The following is a 21,084-nucleotide window of genomic DNA, read 5'->3' as shown; positions in this document are numbered from 1 at the left end:
GCAAGGCTCTCTACATTTTAAGAATCAATTTACTTATTAGATTTCCATTTCACATTCCACACTGTAGCTTAACTCACTTTTAAAACACATAGTTTATTCACCCCTTTCATTAATTTATCAGCTTTCAAATCAACAGCATTATCAATATATAGTATTTAGCCTCATCGTTTTCTACATCAGCTTAATCATGTTTCTTGTTTTTTTTTTTCTTGCATTCTCACTGTACATTGCTGTATGGTATGTTATTTTCCCAGTTATTTTGTCTTTGGGCTTCCCAGACCACATTCAGCTGCTGAATGCTCCTACTGTAATATGCTGAAAAATGCCCAAAGGCCTCAATTGCTAGATTGTAAAAAGGGGAGAGATTCAGCTCCACATGATCTAACAGAATCCTTAATATTTAATGTACCACCTATAAGCAGGTGACATATATAAATATAAATGTCTTGTAGCGTAGCTGTTTTGTACTCAACACAATCTAGCTTTCTGCTGTTTGTCATCTGCTTTGCCTTTTCACTGACGGCTCTACAGATGTGGAAAATCAGAGAGAGAGCTTTACAGATGAGGATAGAGGAAGATGCCCAGAGGGAGGTGCGACAGGCCCAGCTGAAGAAAGAGATCAGAGCTAGAAGGCACAAAAAGGTACTGGAGTAATGGATGTTTGGATTCATCCTCTTAAGGTGAACTTTTCTTCATGCAAATTCCGGACCCGACACTGACCTTGCAGCTATATTTTGTTGTATTTCCAAGATGACCACCTATAGGTTTAAATTAATAACCTAAACTAATACTTTTTGGATCCTCAGTGACCACAATGAGCAAGGTATGTTGGCACCTCTTATATTGTGTGTCTACTCTAGGGTGGCTATGCCAAGATATGCTATAGAGGTGCCAAAGCACCAGATTCTGTTAGCGTTTTGTGCCTCCAATTCATGGTTATAGCACTGCATCTCCAAAGCCCATGGTTTATCTCCAGCCTTGGGCACCTACCTGTGTGGCATTTATTCTGCGTGTTGTGGGATTTAATTCCAAGTAACATCCTAATTTTATCTATGAATAAATACATGTTTTCTGTCTATTTTGGATGTTAATTGGATTGATCACTTTTTTATGCATGCCATAAGAATTCTAATGCTGCAATAATTCTTTTCTCTTGGGTCAGTTCATATTTCACCTGACTCCACTGAAGAGGTGACTACTGATTCCAACTGGTTTCATGAAGTCCCTCTGATCAGTCAGCTGTCTGATGGGTAAATCCAACATGCTGCAGTTGTGGTATGTTAAGCATCAGTGCGAACATAAAGTTTTTATTTTAATCGTTTTAGTATGGTGATATGTAAATGTTTAAAGAGGAACTGTTTTCTATTTTGAGCTCACTTCACCAGCTGAGTTCATGAAATTGCTTTTTCTCTCTTTGCGAATGCATGAATCAGTCTGTTAACAGTACAGTACATGTGCACATTTTTGTGTTAGCTCATGTGCATTTTTCCAAATCCTAGATATAGTTTACCATAAACTGGCTTTGTTGTAATGCCTAGAACATTGACATTGAATATTGATATTGACGATGACTAGAGCAGCAGTCAAAATACACTAACTGAACCTTCGCAAAAATAAACTGTTGTATTGAACTTATGTATAACCCTGATTATACTGCATTACAACAATAATATTTTAGTCATATTAAAACAAATTTCTATCATAATAACTAACAATATGTTGTGGCACCGGTATAAAATGTGAAGTTTTGCTGAAGTATTGACAATGGGAGAAATGTCTGGTCGTGTTTGAATGGATGTTATGTTTCAATCAACAACCACCAGAGGGCAGTAACAACTAAGTAACACTAAGTCATCAAATGTATTGGAAACGCATTTTGGGCTTTGTCCTGAATGATGCAGCAGCAACATACAGTTGTATGCAAAGGTTTGGGCATCTCTGGTCAAACTGCATGTTTCACAGAATCTTTAAATTCTCTAAGGTCTAATCTCTGTGAAGTTAACAGGGTACAAACATAAACATGACATATTTCTGCACATTTCAATGCAGAATTACTATTTATTTTCTGAATTGAACTGTATTTGTCATGTGTCAATTATGAGGTACCCAGTATGAAACTGGTTAGATACATTGCGCATGTTTAAGTAGTTGTTGTTGAAAACACAATGATGTAAATTACCAGTGATCTTGCTTCACATAGGAACACGATTGTACCATACTCGCTAAAGTGTTATGGAACAGTTGCAGTTTGAAGTTTAAGATTTATCATTTCCAATGTGCTATTTTGTTGTGGTGATTTTTATTTTATAAGCCTCTCATATTAAAGTTAAAAACCTAAGCAAGTTTTAGACATCCAGTAGGTAAATTGAAAAAGTACGAACATAATCATTGAAGTAGAAAAACACTTATATATATATCATAGATGGAAAATATATATAATTTATCTGTATTCAACACTACAGTGTTGGTTCAGGCACATTGTGTAATATGTCGGCTGTTTTAACATTTCTTAAGCAGCTCCAACAATTACAGCTACACATCAAAGGACAGGACTTCAGACAGGACCAACCGGTCAACTCATGCTACATATCAAAGGGCAAGACGAATACACATGAAGCTATGAAACAAAACTTCCTGAGATCATACTGTATATAAGAGCTGGGAAACCCTTGCGGTTCGTCTGTCCTGCGGGGCAGACCCAACGCGCATTCATGTCATTACTGAGCTCAATAAAACAACTGAATCCACAAAGACTGTGTCCTGCTCCTTGGTTGAAGGATTTCCCACAACATCATGGTTAGGAGGCCATCTTTTTTACACAGGAATGTGCTTTAAAATAGATTAATTGTTCTGCCACTAGAAAAGTTGCCTATATATTGTTAATTAGTCACCATTGTTTAATATTGCAAAATCTAGTTAGTATTTTGGCCATGTAGTAACAATGTCACACTAATTTTTATCATAATGTTTTTTAGTGAAAGAAAGGTGATTGAGAAGAGTTTATATGGACAGGTAAGGTACACTGCTTGTCTGAATGTAATGGATGCATTTATTTTTCCAGATAGCTCCTTGAGGTTAAAATGCACAGTGTCATAACTAAAGAACAAATGTAAAGAAATATGTTAATTTGTTCCTTCAGTACAGTAAATCCTGAAATGTAGTCCACCTAGCTGTTGCTTAGTGGTTCCTTCCCTGACATGTTCAGCTCAGCTCCCACTAGGATTTGATTGTGGCTGCCCTGTCGTCAGAGCCACATAGCCACTCCTCAGAGCAGAGATATTCCACTATGCCAAAGGTCTGTGCCTCTTTGCCAGAGAATATTAAGCTGTCCAGGTTCCAAGGGGGTGACTTCACTTTCTACCATAGACTCGATGCCAAAAGAACCCTTTGACACTGCCTCCTCTGGAATGAAACAGGGGTCTGCACATTTAATTATTTATAAATTAAGGGATCCATTTGCAAAATATGCAATACTGACCATTCTATTTCTTTGGTTAGACTGGTATCTTGTTGTTCTTGCTTCATTTATATATCAGAAATACTGTACTGTATATATTTTTCTATACATAACAACAGTATATCCATAATAGATTTTTACTATACTGTATGGACAACAGTATATTTGTATTAGTTGCGTCTGTGCTGGCATTCAAAATTTGGTTGCAAATTTCTAAATGTTAACATGGGAAACAATGAACCCTGACAAGTAAGTAAAAGTAGGTCTTATATTGATAGGTGTACTGTATATTGAACTATTTTAGTGCTCTGTGGTTACTTTTGTACTATTGCTTTAAAACAGATAACAACGGAAGAGCTTAATGACACGGCGGAGAATATAGTGGTGTGGGTGGCAGCGTCCATTATCAGAGTGCTGCTTCCAGCCATCTCCCTTTACAATGAAGAGAGGAGCAGGAGCGTGTCTCACTGCTCCTTTGAGTCCCCGGTTTACTTCAGCAGTAGTGAGGAGACACTACAGGCCACCCTGAGTTCTCATTCTCTGCTTGGTACTGAGTCAGGGTCCACATGGCAGTCCCAGAGTAGGAGCAGTAGCTTCAAGTCAACGAGATGCTGGATCTCCACTCCTTTCCCTTCACCCCTCTCGTCCTCGGGTAGTTCAGGAGAAGAAACAGGGAAAAATACACCCTGCAGATTAAAATCCAGAACACCCTCGAAGGAGATTGTGGTTGCTGATGGAGGAGAAGATGCTGGAAAGCCCCTCTCAGAACCTTTGAAGGACCTTTTTGGAATCGCTAAGTCAAGTATAATTACAAAAGCAGAACGTATAGTACAAGATGTCTTTAGCAGAGCCCTCATTGAAGCACAGCTTCCTGCTCAGCTGATGGAACCCCAGTGTTCTGCGTTAGGTGTCTTGATTACCGCTGCAGATCGAATAACCTTGCCACTGAACTTGTGGATGGTGTTCTTGAACGTGTCAACTCTGCTTTGTCAGAAAATAAGCAAAGAATTCCCACCCCAAAGACTGTGCGTGTTAATCTAGAAGCACAGACAGACTCTGTAGCCTCAGAGGTTGCCAGTGAGATTATACAAGTTGTCTCTGGAAGACTCCAGCCTTTTTTCACAAGCGCTGTTGAGTCAGGGTCAACCTGTAGACTCCTGGGTGGCCATGGTGGTGGCCTACATGTAATAGGACAATCCCAGAGACTCCACTCAGAACAATATGATGAGGCGGAGTTAGCTGTCACGGCAACAGAAATAATCAGTACTGTCTTACAAGAAGTCAAGAGTGAATTCTGCAAAGCAAATACTGAAAATAAGATGAGTGACATGAAGGAAACACCTTCAGGGGATAACCAGTCAATGAGTGACTTTGTGTCAGCAATTCTGAAAAATTTAGAAACGATTTCACCCTCCTCCAGCTTATCTGTGGAGGAGAACTACCTTCTTCAGAGTCCTGATGCCCTGCAGAATGAGAGAGATGAGGCAAAAGTGACTAAGAAAAGAACAAATGGCAGTAGCCCCCCATCTTTCAAATTAAAGTCTCACTCCTCGGAATCAAGTGTGGGAATGGAAAGAGCAAACAGTGATATTGCTTTTGGGATCTCTAAAGCCAAAATCATTGAAATTGCTGAGCAGATAGTATCTCAGATCATTGAAAAAACAAAGTGGGATTTCACCCCTGTGGGTAACAATTTACATGAGAGTAACTCAAAAGAGTCATTATTGCTCCCAGAAGCTGCAGAAATCTCCATTTTGGAAAAAAGAAGTCCAAAATCTCAGATTCCCAACAATAGGGTCACTGTTATTGCCAAGGACATTGTAAATTCTGTTTTTGAAAATGTTTTGTTTGCACTGAATTGTATTGAAACAAATAAATATCTGCAAGAATCCAATAAAAATGTTGCTGCTGACTTCCGGTTAGAATGCGGACGGGAAAGGCAGCATAAATACGGATCGCCCGGCAACATTGTAAAAAAGCCCTGAAAAAGTGTTTTTTGAAAAAGGGTTTTTTCTACGTTACGTTTGAAAAAATAATAACTATGGCTGAAGGGGCTGTCAGGAGAAGCAGGAGAAAACTAACGACCGTGGAAAATGTCGAAATTGCAATTTCGGACCATAATCGAAGTAGCTCAACGGACTCTGAACAAGATGGCGCAGACGCCAGTCTTCAGAAAATATTATACGAACTTAGAGACTTCAGATGGGATAATAAAGAGCAGCTTATGGATATTAAACAGGAGCTGAGCAAGGTTAATAAGAGACTGGATAAAGCAGAGGGACGGATCGAAGAAGTGGAAACAAGGGTCTTAACAACAGAAACTGCGATAAAGAAACTCTTGCAACGACAAATTACTTTAGAAACTAAATTAACAGACCAGCAAGGAAGATCGCGCAGAGAAAACATTCGGATTTACGGAATCCCCGAAGAATCGGAGGGTCGCTGCATTGTCACCTTCTTTGAAAATCTGCTAAGGGGGGAACTTGATTTACCGAAGGACGTGGAACTGGGAATTGAAAGGCCGCATAGACAGTTAGCGCCGAGACCTAAAGGCCCTGACGCCAAACCGCGCTCCATTGTCGCCACGTTTTTAAGCTACAAGATAAAAGAGGAAGTGTTGCGTAAAGCTTGGCAAAAGAAAGAACTATTCCACAATAACAAACGCTTTTATGGTAATAATGATTACCCCCCAACAGTACTAAAAAAACGTATGGAATATTCTGAAGTAAAAAAGGAGCTGAAATCGCCGAAAATAAAATTTCAGACTCCATTTCCAGCGAGGTTGAGGGTGTTTTACGAAGACGGCACCTGCCTATACCATTCAGCAGCATCAAGCGACTGTTTACTTGGCAGAAGGCTGGAAGACGGATTAGTCCTGGGAAAGACCAATCCTCAAAACAGCAATATCAGGAGAAATTACAGAATTTCAGGAGAAGACCCCCCTCGCAAGATTGATGAAATTTGATACAGTGAGTTGGTCGTGATTTAATAGTTAATGGTTTTTATTTTTTAAATAAGTTTCCTGCGATGTTTTAAGAGAATTTGTACATGTCGGGACAGATACTTGGTGATTACGACCAGAGTGACTTTTTATTTTTCTGGTTACACACCTTTTTTTTTCTCTTTATAATATAAGTTCGGATTTGCCACTGCCCCCTACTTAAAGGCCCTCCTCCAGAGGAGAAGGAGGATTTCCCTAATCGACTTCCCCCTTTTTTTTTTAAGAAAAAAAAGGAGAGAAGCCCACATAGGGTTCGTTTGAAAAGAACCGCACAGTTGGAAGAAAGTACTCTGAAAGAGATGGAGATGGATACAGTTTTGTTTAAGATTGTTTGGTTAATGTCTTTGTCTATTGTGTTTTTTGATTGTGGTGCATTATTAGAAAAAAATGATAGGAAGAGGATGTTTAACAATATGAAACATATGTTGTATGGGAGAGATTTCGAAAGTTTTACCATTTACATAAAATATGTCCAAGCAAGACCTTATAATAGTTACATTTAATGTTAATGGAGTACTTAACCCTCTTAAGAGGAGTAAAATTTTGTCTAAAATGAAGAAAGAAGGGGCTCATATTGCTTTTTTACAAGAAACACATTTGAGTGTATTGGAACATGAGAAATTAAGGAGAATGGGTTTCTCAAAAATCTATTTCTCCTCATATAAATCTGGCCATAGGAGAGGAGTGGCTATACTGATATCTCAAAAGGTTCAATTTGAGTTGCTTACAGACGTTAAAGATAAGGAGGGGAGATATGTATTAGTATTGGGAAAAATTGAAGGGGAATTACTAACATTACTTAATGTATATGCTCCACCTGGTAGTGATTTTAATTTTTATTAAAAAATGGTCGATTTGATGGTTAATGCACAAGGAATACTGATTTGTGGGGGTGATTGGAATGTGCGTCTTAACCCCAGGCTTGATTCTACAAATATATCTTCTCAGAGAGATTAGTCACTGTATAAAAAGATTAATGTACTGATGGGGGAAATGGGAATAATACATCTTTGGAGAGATTTCTATCCAAGTGGGTGGGATTACACTCACTATTCCTTCCCTCATTTGGAATATTCAAGGATTGATTATTTTTTTATACACAAGAGAGATAGACATAGGATCCAAGATTGTGATATTGGTAGAAGTAATTTTTCAGACCATGCTCCTATGTCATTGTCCATACGATTAAGTAATAATTGGGAAAATACAACATGGAGGATGAACTCAAGTCTGTTGAACAATCCACAATGTAAAGAACAGATAAAACAAGAAATAAAACGATTTTTGGAGGAGAATGATAATGGGGAAGTGAGACCAGAGATGATATGGGATACATTAAAGGCAGTTATAAGGGGGAAAATTATTGCTCTGAGCAGTCATAAGAAGAAGGTAAAGCAACTACAATTATATCATCTGACTATAAAGTTAAAAGAGTTGGAGAAAAAACATCAAGAAAAACAGGATTCACAAATCATGAAAGAAATAAAGAAGCTTAGAAACAAAATAGATGTCTTACATACACAGGAAATTGAAAAAAATATATATTTACTAGACAAAAATGTTATGAATCAGGGTCAAAATCCCTAAAGCTGTTGGAAAAAAAATTAAAAAAACAACAGACCGATAATACAATATATAAAATAAGGGACCAGAACTGTAATGGTGTATTATATAAATGGGAAGAAATTCAAAACACTTTAACACATTTTTACAGAAAATTATATACACAACCCCATTCAGAAAGTGAAGAAAAGATGGATACTTTTCTGGAATCTCTCAGTTTACCAACTCTTACGGAAGATCCAAATAATATATTAAAAACGACTATAACACGAGAAGAACTGAATTCAGTGATTACGAGCCTCAGAGCTAATAAATCACCTGGAACTCATGGTTTTAATTCAGAATGGTATAAAACCTTCAGAGCTGAATTGATATCAAATCTTCTTTCTGCTTGTAATTCGGTATTAATTGATGGGAAAATGCCCCCATCATGGAGAGAGGCTATCATCTCAGTTATCCCTAAGGAGGGGAAAGATAGATTGGATTGTGGATCGTTCAGACCAATCTCAGTCCTTAATGTGGATTATAAAATGTATACAGCAATACTGGCTAAAAGAATTGAAAAGACTCTCCCTCATTTGATACACTATGATCAAACAGGGTATATTCAAAATAGACAAACCCATGATAACATTCGACGCACATTGCATATCATGAACCATATTCAGCAACATAATTTAGAAGCTTCTTTGATGAGCCTAGATGCTGAGAAAGCTTTTGACTCTGTTAGTTGGAAATACCTTTATAGGGTTTTAGGTAGGTTTGGGTTTTGTGAAAATATTATTAAAGGTATTCAAACTTTATATGATAGCCAACAGCACAAATTAAAATAAATGGTTATTTATCCGATAGAATAACTTTAGAAAGAGGGACTAAACAAGGCTGCCCTTTATCTCCATTCCTTTTTGCTCTATATATAGAGCCACAAGCCCAGTGGATACGACAAAATAACAAAATAAAAGGTATTTCTATACAAGGTAATGAGCAAAAGATAGCACCGTAGGCAGATGACGTTTTATTATATCTGGAAGATCCCACTAGTTCATTTCTAGAAGTAATGAAACTCTTAGATAGCTTTGGCTTGCTGGCAGGCTATAAGTTAAATGTTCAAAAAACACAAATTCTAACTTTTAATTACAACCCTCCTGATTTTTTAAAAGGCAAATACCACCTTAAGTGGGACCCAAAGTTCAATGAGATATTTAGGAGTCTATTTACCAAAAGATATTTCGGTATTATAATTGAATCTGTAAAAATGAATCTGCTGCCTCGGTTACTCTTTCTATTTCAAGCTCTCCCTGTAAAACTCTCTACAAAACAATTTTCGGAATGGGATAAGATGATTTCTAGGTTTATTTGGGAGGGGAGAAAATCTAGAATTAGTTTCAAAACATTGCAACTTTCAAAAGATAAAGGGGGTATGGCTTTACCAAATTTAAAAGATTATTATTATGCATCTCAGGTTAAACCTCTCATTAATTCCTGTAATCCAGAATATCAAGACAGATGGAAAGATATTGAATTGTCCCTTGTAAATAGCCCCCCAATTCAGACACTATTAGGTAATAGAAATTTAGACAAAATTACTGAAAAAATATTCAATCCATGGATAAAGTTTCAATTAAGGACATGGAATATGATCACAAAAGAGTATAATTTAGGTGAGGCAATAAAGATACTCAGATGGTGCGCCTATGATACAGAGTTTAAACCAAATAAATTGGATAATAGATTTAAATTATGGATTACAAAAGGAATAACTGCATTTTGTAATATAATGGATAAGAATCAGCTACAAAGTTTTCAGTTTGTAGCCATTATTTTAATAAGGAGATTATAAGGGGAGATTTAGATATTGTTAATGATGGAGTAGTGAAAATAGTTATAGAAGCCTACAAATCAGAATTAGGCAAAGGTATTAAATCTAGATTATATAAAAGTTTTATGGAAAAGAAATCATATTCTACAGAGAATATAAAAGATAAATGGGTGAAAGAAAGTGAAGTTAGAATTTCGAATGAAGAGTGGCTTAAAATTTGTGAATTTCAATGGAGATGTACTAACTCGCATTTATGGAGAGAGTTTTGCTGGGAAAACATTGTTCAATTTTTCATTACTCCGGGTCAGAAGGCGCACCATACTGAGGAAAACGCTAAGTGTTGGAGACAGTGCGGAAACCAAGGTAATCATTGGCATATATTCTGGAACTGCCCTAAAATAAGGCTTTTCTGGAATGAATTACATGAGGCCCTGGAAACTATATTTGAAAGGAATGTACCCTTTACATTTGAGGCTTTATATTTTGGTAAACTGGATTTTGATTGGAGGGGAACAGATGAATATTTGTTTGGAGTCCTTATATCAGCAGGGAAGAAAGCTATAACAAGAAAGTGGCTTCTCACAGCTCTACCAACAATGAATGATTGGATTGAATTAATAAAAGAAATATATCTAATGGAAAAAATAACATTTTCTCTAAAATTACAAATGAAAAAAATGGTCAAATATTGGTTTAGATGGGTTCAGCACATTAAACCTTTAAGGTCAGATTTTGTTGAGATACAGAATAACTGAAATGTAATAAGATACATTTATATAGTCTACTTCCTTTTCATATTCATAAATGTATACATCTTCCTTCTTTTGAATGTATATAGTTTTGTTAAAAAGTTATGTAACTGTAAAAATTAGGGGAACAAACAGGAATTTGTGCCTGCAATGTAAGGCTGAATAATGGATGTTCATATATAAAATGGTTTGGTTTTGTTCTCTAAAAATAAAATAATAAAAAAAAATGTTGCTGCTGCTCCTCAAACTTCTAGAGGCAGCACAGAAACAGGATCCATTGATCATACCTTTGACTTTAGTTCAGTTGCAAAAGGCATCGTAAGGACTATATTTGGAAAGCTCAAATCTTTACTCACCCAGACTAAAGAAGATGTATCTAGTTCCAGTTCTCCTGCTCAAAGCAATGCAAAGAGCTCAAGTGTCAGCTCTTCACCAACAAATTCAGTGTTTTCTGATTCTGTGTCAGATATTTCAGATTTGTGCACCTATACAGTAGAAACTGCTGGGGCCATTTGTGAAGCAATGAAAAAAGAGTTAGACCAGGAGATTTATTGCACAACAGTGGCAAAGAAGGCTTCAGATGAAAGCCTTCTGGCTAGAGAGGTTGTTACTTCAGTTTTGGAGTACCTTGAAGAGCAATATATTTTAGACACCATTAAAAGCCCTTCACCATATCCTAAAGACTGGGAGAGAGATGCTTCTACATTTATAAGAGAGGAGAATATTCCAGATCAATCAAAATCCCAGATATCTCCTGTTGAAGAAATCATATTATCTGATATTGATAAGGCAACAGGACAAGTCCCTAATCAAATTACAATGGAGATTTGTAGATATCCTCCAAAGGTGGTGTTATCTGAAAACATTTCTTCAAAACAGCAAATTGGGAAAATGGACATGAACTTGGTTGAGGACAATTTAAGTGTTTCCTCTTCTGGACAGAGCATCATATCAGATGCAGAAAGTGAAGGGTCAGAGAAGATGCTGAGGACCTCCAGCTCTGTATTCCATAGTACAGCAACAAGGATAATAAGTGAAATGATTGAAAAAGCAGCTGCAAAATGTATATCTTCTGGACTTGCCCATCTCCCAGAGCAACCAAACAGTACAGCTGATGATGTATGTAAAACACCGGATGCAACAAAACATGATCAAGAAGCAATGTCCTCAGACTCTTCTTCTCATGTGCAAACCACTGAACTGGCTTCAGATATTGTTGTTGATGTTTAAGAAAGACTACATTACGCTACATGCATTTTGAAGATTTCTTTCTCAACAGACTACAAAGTTAAATGAGAAAGTTGTGATACAGCCCTGTTACCAGGAACATCAGAAATTAAAACTGATACTAGAACAGCTGAGCACCTTAGGACAATGACTGAGGAACTCTTCAAAACTGTGAAGAACAAACTGAAACACTTTTGGAATCAGAAGAGCCTGTCTTTGCTCAAAGCAAGGAAAGTTTTATCTGCTAAAGAGCAGAGATCAGCAGATTCACTTGAGATGTTTCCTCCTTCAGTCCAGGTTTCACACCTGAGCTTTAGTGAACCACACTTGACTAAGAAAAGCATGTCAGTAACAAACTCGCCAGATTATGAAACAATGCACCTCTCTGGTGAACAATATGGGAAAGACAGGATGTCTAGTGGAGAAGACACTGTCCATAAAGAGTACACTAAAAGTAACCGTAAAGAATATTCTGTTCAAATGTGCCTGGGATGTTGATTGATTCTTATACAGATGACACAGAAGTCATGAGTCGGGACGCTCCCTATAGAGTCCTGACTGATGCTTCATCAAAGCTTCAGGATCAACCTACACTACAGCAGAACAAGAAAATCAATTGACATGTAAAAGCAATTAAGTTCCCCGGTCCCATGTTTGGTGTGCTGCTGGTCTCGTCAATGAGAATATAGCATTTCAAACCCATTCCAATAATGTTAATTTGAACATTGAAAACCTTTCAGCTGAAGAGGCGCCCTGTGCATCTCAAGTACAAGGAGCCACAGCAAAGCATAATCTCTCCCCACTGCAGACAAGGGTTTCAGAAGAGCCTAAGGACCAAGTCATGACCTCCACAGAAAGTTCTACAATGAGTCCTATTGAAAGGAAAGTGGAACAACTTGTCTCGAGTGGATCTCTGCGTGTATTTTCAGAAGAACTTGTCAAAAATGTTTTCCATTTAATTTTGAAATCAGGAATTACAGTACAATTGGGCACAGCTCACAAATCTAATTCAGATCCAACTTTAAAGAGCTGTCTAGTAGTTCAGGATTTATCCCATCCAAAGTCCTCAGAGCTTTCTATGCAGTTGTTGTATTCATTTACTGAGAAATCAGTGAAAAGGCTGTTGAAGCAGTGCCTCAGTTTTCCCGATTCTCCAATGTTTGACACAAATGAGAAGGATGTTTCACTTTTTCAAGACTGTGATACAAATACGGAATTGAAGTCTCCCAAAAGATTTCAGAGAAAATGTCTCTGACTGCCAAGGATCACAGACCACAGAAAAGTACTGAACCATCAGTGCCCAGTTCACAGATGTACCATGATGCAATTAATCAGCTTTCCAGCTTGCTTGTAAAGTCTGTCATGGATGTTTTGTCTGCTGCGTGTGATTTATCAACGAAGCCTGAAGACAGTGAAAATCAAGTTATGAAGGAAATCAAATCAAATCATTTAATAGTCTATAAACATTTTAGTTGCTATGAAGTACAAGTTAAAAAATGTAGTGACTGTATATAAATATACAGTACCTTGATTTTCTATCTGTTGTATCTTTAAAAAGTTTTTGATGTATGTAGACCAAGATAGTGTAGGCCATGACTATGAATGAGAGAATGAGTGAATAAAGCCATATATTCAGTAGCCATACAGATGCAGCCATTCAAAGTGCGCGGCACAGACACGTACCGGAGGTAATTGGCTACGGTGTCGCGCATCGATGACGCAAAAAAACATCATCGGTACTTGAATGGTTGACCGAAAGGGGCACTCGTGGTCCATTGGTCGGTCGTAGAAAGATTTACAGTAAATGTCTTTACTGTGCCCGTTTTAGCATCCGTGTCACACCTGAAGAAGGCTCCACGGCCGAAACGTTGTGTTCTCTTTCTTCTTTTTTTCAGCATGGAATAAACCTATTACTTGTTCCTTTGCAGATACAATTCTATTGTTTGTTGTGTTGTCTATGATGTTTTTTTCCCCCCCATTTTCTGTGTCCTTCTGTCTTGTACATTATAAAATGTTACTTACCTTTGCTGTGTCCAAAAGATGAAGGAGCAGGTTTAAATGACTTTGGAGGTTGATCGTTGTATAGAAGATACCCAATGTCCACAGTCTTTTAGGAAGGAATATAAAAAATCCCAAAACAAAGTTTGTATTTGTATTGCACAAAAGGCTTTTGAATTATAAGAGAAACCTGTGAAAATAAACAAATCGAAAAGACAATGTATATCCTGACCTCACTTTCTGGGAGATGACACAAATAATAAATAAAGGTTTCTTACCTTTTAATGAATGTAGGACAAAAAAGGCTGCAAAGTCTGCCCCACTGCACTCTTGGAGTCATTCACCAATTTCTTCCCATATACCCAGCCATTGGTATGGTCATCCATGTAGAGGTATCGCAGACCTCTTCCTTCATCGTGGTCTGGCAGCTTATACAGAATAAACCTGTATGATTCCAAAAACACATAAAAGAGTATCACATCCTGTATACTGCTCTAGAACTGTGACACTGTACAATGTGTCCTGGGTGTTGGACAGTGTTAACTGTTGAGATCACTAGAAAATAAAAAGGGCACTTAAACAATACTAGTGTCTGTTGCCAGTCTGTGGGTGCACTGGTGCTTCTGGGAGATGAACAGAACCTGTGGCAAGAGAAGAAGGGTCAAGCAGCCTTGATCATTTCTAGGTGATGTAGTGGCCTACAAAGCAAAAATAGCTCTTGTTTTTAGGGGTCGCCCATGTTTGACATGAGCATTGTGGCAAAACTGGAATAATCTTATGCGATTAGAGCTCATTTTCTGCATTTTAAACCAGCAGAGCTCTGTAGAACTGAACTGCAGCAGTTGACAAAAAGTCAACAGTTGACTAAAAGAAGCGAGGCAAGGCAAGCATCTCACAAACATTACTCTCCTCAAGAATACATTCTGGTGAATCGTTTCAAAACGAACTATTGAAAGGAAAAAAAACTTTTAAATCCAATAGTAATTTCTTTATGACAAAAAAAAATCATAGACACTGTACCCTGGATTTACAGATGCAGCCATTCAAAGTGCGCGGCACAGGCACGTACCGGGGGTAATTGGCTACGTCATCACGCATCGTGACGCGAGATGATGCAAAATACCGCGGTGCGTGATTGGTTGACCGACAGGGGCAATCGTGGTGCGTTGATCGGTCGTAGAAAGATTTAAATGTCTTTACTGTGCCCGTTTAAGTATTGAATATTTATATGGAATTTTACCACTGAAGGGAAATCTTAGTAGCTGAGCATAAAAAGAATAGAAGCATACTGTAACATGTGTGAAGGCCATAAATGATATTAATTTTGGAACATAAACATACAGTATATGGCTGGTCTCGGTACTAAAAAATACACACCAGTATTTTATTTCTCCCTAAACATTTTAAGCTTCGAAGTCTTTAACTAACGTGATACCGGAGTCAACAAGCATACTTTTAGAATTTGATTAAAAGGGAATATAATATGGAATTGCGTATCTAAAGAAATTAATAACGATATCATTATATTCATGTACCGCAACACAAGAATAGTACACGCTGTACATTGTCTGTTGATAATGTTTCTGTAGTGCTTTTTCAGCACTCTGCATATGACCTTGCCGGTGGCGCTGTGGGTTAGGTTCCTGACTCCCACTCTGATCGAATTTAAGTAATTTTAATAACAATGAATAGTCACCTATGCGTTACAATATAAACATTTATATTGATTTAAATCGCAAACGCGGGTTTAAATATATGTGTTTTTTTTATTCACAATCAGACAAATGCAACATAAATTGATATCTTTGTCAACTAAGTATCTTAATAAACTTTCAGCATAGCTTTCTCCCCGTTTAGATTTATTTTTCTTGGGATCAAACGTGGAAAGATTAGATTGTAATCGCATTTATTTTTTAAATACTTTTTAGAAAAGTGTAATCTATACTAAAAAGCTGTACACCACCTGCTATAAAGATACATATTGTAATACTTTCGGGCTCGGATAGGACGGACACAAGAACTCAGACTTGTGGAGTTAAATCTCAACAAAACAACAAATCTCAATATCTTGTACGAAGTATTTGTAATACAACCCAAAAACTCTCTCAAATTCCTCCAATTAGCATAGCCCCTTATGCAAAACCAAACCCTGCTACTGCAGATATACCCGACTTTGATAAAAGAGGAGGAGTGTCTTTGTTGAGTCAGATAGCTGTGGACCTCTTTGACAGTGTGTTGCAGGACTCGTCCGAAAACCAGGAGATAACAGTTGTGAAACAGGATAATGATGTGTTTCATGAACCACACAAGATTCAGCAGGTTGCCAGCTCTGTTCACAATGAATTGCTGTGTCAAACTGGATCCCAACAGGTTCTACAGAAAGTTGTAGCCACCAGAAATGAGACAGTGGTCAAAACCATAATCAGTTCTATGGTGACCAACATTTCCAAGCTGACACATTCAGCTTCCCGATGTTCATCCCTTTCACCAGAGACCAGTATTAGCAGAGAAGCAAGTGAGATCATTGATGAGGTGATGGGTGATATTAAAATAACTAGTGAGCACAGCAAAGAGGCAACACCCAGTGCTCTGTCTTCTGAAGTTTCTCTTGTTTCTTCTGAAATAGTACATGGAGTCACAGATAATCTGCTAAAGAACATCCAGCTAAACTGTTCCAGCCCTGAGCCCAGTACTCCTCAAGCTGCCATTGATATGGAAACCCGGAGCACTGAGCAGCTCATGTGCACCAACATGAACCAGTTAGAACCTTCACCTGTTATTGGTCGAACAGTCAGAAGTAAAAAAACGACAGTCTTCTATGACAAAGTCTCCAAAAGGCTTTTCTCCAACACTCCCAAGTGGTTTTGAAAACAGTTTCCAGCCAGAAGACACTATGGATAAGCCCTGCTCATCAGCTGTTGGTGTGACACCTTGTTAGCTTCTGGGACCCGAGAGAAGCCTGGAGATTATATGATTATATGTCAGCCGTCCCCTGTTCTTCTATATCTCTAGCTTGACTGCGTCCGGCTGCTCGGCTTTTGTTTGTAAAGTTTGAACGAGCGCCCCGTTCACTGTTTCTTGTGAAGTAAACATGACTCTCTCTGGCTTTGTCACTGTGGTCAGAAAGCATTTCTTGATTCTGCTTGAGCAGCTTCATGAATTGTAAGCGACTGTAAGAGCTCTTTCTAAAGTCAGCCCTCCTACAACAATTTATCACGCAGTCTCTTATGTGCACATTTTCCCACAAGTTGATCTCTTAACATGTCAGCTTCCAATACTCCCAAGTCACACGATTTAGCCAGTTCTCTTAGTGAATTCACAAAAGCATCAACAGATTCGTCCTGAGACGAATTCCTACATTTATGCCGTACCAAAACCACATTTCTCCGCGGTGTAAAGTAAGCGTCTAAGGCAGCTAGTCTGTTCATATGTACCTTTTTCTCCAGCGAGGTTGGCGAAAATCCGCTGCAGGGGCGCCCCGATGCAGTGCAGTAATGCAGCCCGTCTCAGGCATCCGGAGCTTCTGTAGATCCACTGGCTATTTCAAAACATCTGTACGACTTCATCCATGTCTTGTATTCCGTATACAAATCCGGAGCTCCGAGGTTCAGTGGAAGCGGTGGAGAAAGCTGGGCATAAGCAAAACTTCTCGGCGCGGCGGCCGTATCTTCCATGGCGCAAGCTTAACGAACAGTCCGAAAATTCAAAAGTTCGTTTCAACCAGCACGAGAACTAAAATCTGCAGTGTTCTGCTCGCTTTGAGTTCGCCAAGCACTCATCTCTCGTCGCAATAAATGTTGTGTATCTTAATAAAGAGTCGTTCTTATATTATTTTAACTATTTTATTAACTACACAGATCACTCCCTTACACCATATATTCCCGCCTTCTACTCTCCCGTTCCGTTGTCTCGCGATGTCTACTCACTATACTCAGCTACCATATTCAGATATTGTGAAACAAATTTTAACTAAGCTGCTCTTAAGAATTCATCCTATTTCTCCAAAGGGGGGAGGAGAAACAAGAACAGATTATGGAAAGTTTATCTTGTTGGGAGCTTAGTGAATTTGCTGTGGGCATTATTGACAATGTGCTGAAGAAACTATTTACAGCCCCAGATACCTCAGAATGTAATCCAACAATGGGAAGCAATATCCAATGTGAGCTGGTTTCTGTCAAACAAGTGGCCAGCTGTATTTACAGAGAACTGCTGCAGAGTGCTGGTTCCAAAGACAACTTACAGCAAGCAGTAGCAGCCAAGAGTGAGAACCTGGCCAAAAAGATAGTTAATTCTCTTGGGAGAGAAATTATGAAGTTCCAACATTCAGATATTGAGTCTTCAGATGCTCCTCAAGCTGACAATGATATGGAAACCCGGAGCACCGAGCAGCTCATGTGCACCAAAATGGACCAGTTAGAACCTTCACCTGTTATTGGTCGAACAGATGCAGTGAAAGCTATCTCTCCCAGTCTTCAGGATATGGTGAAGGGCTTATAATGGTGTCTAAAATATATTGCTCTTCAAGGTACTCCAAAACTGAAGTAACAACCTCTCTAGCCAGAAGGCTTTCATCTGAAGCCTTCTTTGCCACTGTTGTGCAATAAACCTCCTGGTCTAACTCTTTTTTCATTGCTTCACAAATGGCTCCAGCAGTTTCTACTGTATAGGTGCACAAATCTGAAATATCTGACACAGAATCAGAAAACACTGAATTTGTTGGTGAAGAGCTGACACTTGAGCTCTTTGCATTGCTTTGAGCAGGAGAACTGGAACAAGATACATCTTCTTCAGTCTGGGTGAGTAAAGATTTGAGCTTTCCAAATAAAGTCCTTACAATGCCTTTTGCAACTGAACTCAAGTCAAAAGTACGATCAATGGATCCTGTTTCTGTGCTGCCTCTAGAAGTTTGAGGAGCAGCAGCAACATTTTTATTGGATTCTTGCAGATATTTATTTGTTTCAATACAATTCAGTGCAAACAAAACATTTATCACCTATCAATATAAGACCTATTTTTACTTACTTGTCAGGGTTCGTTGTTTCCCATGTTAACATTTAGAAATTTGCAACCAAATTTTGAATGCCAGCACAGATGCAACTAATACAAATATACTGTTGTCTATACAGTATAGTAAAAATCTATTATAGATATAGGTTGTATGTATAGAAAAATATATACAGTACAGTATTTCTAATATATAAATGAAGCAAGAACAACAGAATACCAGTCTAACCAAAGAAATAGAATGGTCAGTATTGCATATTTTAAGTGGATCCCTTAATTTATAAATAATTATGTGTGCAGACCCCTGTTTCATTCCAGAGGAGGCAGTGTCAAAGGGTTCTTTTGGCATCGAGTCTATGGTAGAAAGTGAAGTCACCCCCTTGGAACCTGGACAGCTTAATATTCTCTCAATCAAAACCTAGTGGGAGCTGATCTGAACATGTCAGGGAAGGAACCACTAAGCAACAGCTAGGACTAAAATTCAGGATTTACTGTACTGAAGGAACAAATTAACATATTTCTTTACATTTGTTCTTTAGTTATGACACTGTGCATTTTAACCTCAAGAAGCTATCTGGAAAAATAAAATGCATCCATTACATTCAGACATTACAAGCAGTGTACCTTACCTGTCCATATAAATTGTTATTGTTATTGTTATTGTAAATTTTTAATTAAAAAACATTATGATAAAAAATAATTAGTGTGACATTGCTACTACATGGACAAAATACTAACTTTATTTTGCAATATTAAAAAATGGTGACTAATTAAAAATATATAGGCATCTTTTCTAGTGGCAGAACAATTAATCTATTTTAAAGCATATTCCTGTGTAAAAAAGATGGCCTCCTAACCACGATTGTGTTCGTACTTTTTCAATTTACCTACTGAATGTCTAAAACTTGCTTAGGTTTTTAACTTTAATATGAGAGGCTTATAAAATAAAAATCACCGCAACAAAATAGCACATTGGAAATTATAAATCTTAAACTTCAATCTGCAACTGTTCCATAACACTTTAGCGAGTATGGTACAATTGTGTTCCTATGTGAAGCAAGATCACTGGTATTTTACATCATTGTGTTTTCAACAACAACTACTTGGTCAGGCGCAATGTATCTAACCAGTTTCATACTGGGTACTGCATAATTGACACATAACAAATACAGTTAAATTCAGAAAATAAATAGTAATTCTTCATTGAAATGTGCAGAAATATGTCATGTTTATGTTTGTACCCTGTTAACTTCATAGAAATTAGACCTTAGAGAATTTAAAGATTCTGTGAAACATGCACTTTGACCAGAGGTGCCCAAACTTTTGCATACAACTGTATGTTGCTGCTGCATCATTCAGGACAAAGCCCAAAATGCGTTTTCAACACATTTGATGACTAAGTGTTACTTAGTTGTTACTGCCCTCTGGTGGTTGTTGATTGAAACATAACATCCATTCAAACACGACCAGACATTTCTCCCACTGTCAATACTTCAGCTAAATTTCACATTTTATACTGGTGCCACAACATATTGTTAGTTATTATGATAGAAATGTGTTTTAATATGACTAATATATTATTGTTGTAATGCAGTATGATCAGAGTTATACATAAGTACAATACAACAGTTTATTTTTGCGAAGGTTCAGTTAGTGTATTTTGACTGCTGCTCTAGTCATTGTCAATATCAATATTCAAAGTCAATGTTCTAGTCATTACAACAAAGCCAGTCTATGGTAAACTATATCTAGGATTTGGAAAAATGCACATGAGCTAACACGAAAATGTGCACATGTACTGTACTGTTAACAGACTGATTCATGCATTTGCAAAGAGAGAAAAAGCAATTTAACGAACGCAGCTGGGGAAGTGAGTTAAAAATAGAAAACAGTTCCTCTTTAAACATTTAAACATCACCATACTAAAATGATTAAAATAAAAACTTTCTGTACGCACTGATGCTTAACATACCACAACTGCAGCATGTAGGACTTACCCATCAGACAGCTGACTGATCAGAGGGACTTCATGAAACCAGTTGGAATCAGTAGTCACCTCTTCAGTGGAGTCAGGTGAAATATGAACTGACCCAAGAGAAAAGAATTATTGCCGCATTAGAATTCTCATGGCATGCATAAAAAAGTGATCAATCCAATTAACATCCAAAAAAGGCAGAAAACATGTATTTATTCATAGATAAAATTAGGATGCTGATTAGGATTTATTTATCTGTTTACCCATATAATTTAACTAATTTTCACACCT

At 37.6% G+C, this 21,084-nt stretch overlaps 2 long non-coding RNA genes across 4 annotated transcripts in view; one reads left to right on the top strand and one right to left on the bottom strand.

Moving 5' to 3' along the window:
- Nucleotides 1–18,509, bottom strand: part of LOC148652293 (uncharacterized) — a 76,361-nt gene extending 57,852 nt beyond the window's left edge. The window contains exons 1-4 of one of the 3 annotated variants that reach the window (XR_015925281.1): nt 17,249–18,509; nt 14,093–14,258; nt 13,839–14,004; nt 12,059–13,218 (exon numbers count right to left, since the gene is read on the bottom strand). This is a non-coding gene — a long non-coding RNA (uncharacterized LOC148652293). Of the gene's footprint in view, nt 1–12,058; nt 13,219–13,374; nt 14,005–14,092; nt 14,259–17,248 lie in introns of those variants that run through there. The other 2 variants (XR_015925280.1, XR_015925279.1) reach the window with 2 other exon arrangements.
- LOC148652294 (uncharacterized) lies at nt 1,152–2,751 on the top strand. Its single transcript, XR_015925284.1, has 2 exons — nt 1,152–1,250; nt 2,518–2,751. It is a non-coding gene; the product is annotated as an uncharacterized LOC148652294 (long non-coding RNA).
- Nucleotides 18,510–21,084: the final 2,575 nt, after the last annotated feature.

The sequence above is a fragment of the Lepisosteus platostomus genome, chromosome 11 (assembly GCF_059453375.1).
Source record: "Lepisosteus platostomus isolate fLepPlt1 chromosome 11, fLepPlt1.hap1, whole genome shotgun sequence".
NCBI classification, from domain to species: Eukaryota; Metazoa; Chordata; class Actinopteri; order Semionotiformes; family Lepisosteidae; genus Lepisosteus; species Lepisosteus platostomus.
Note: the sequence above shows the minus strand (reverse complement) of the source record. Positions and strands in the feature narration are given on the sequence as shown.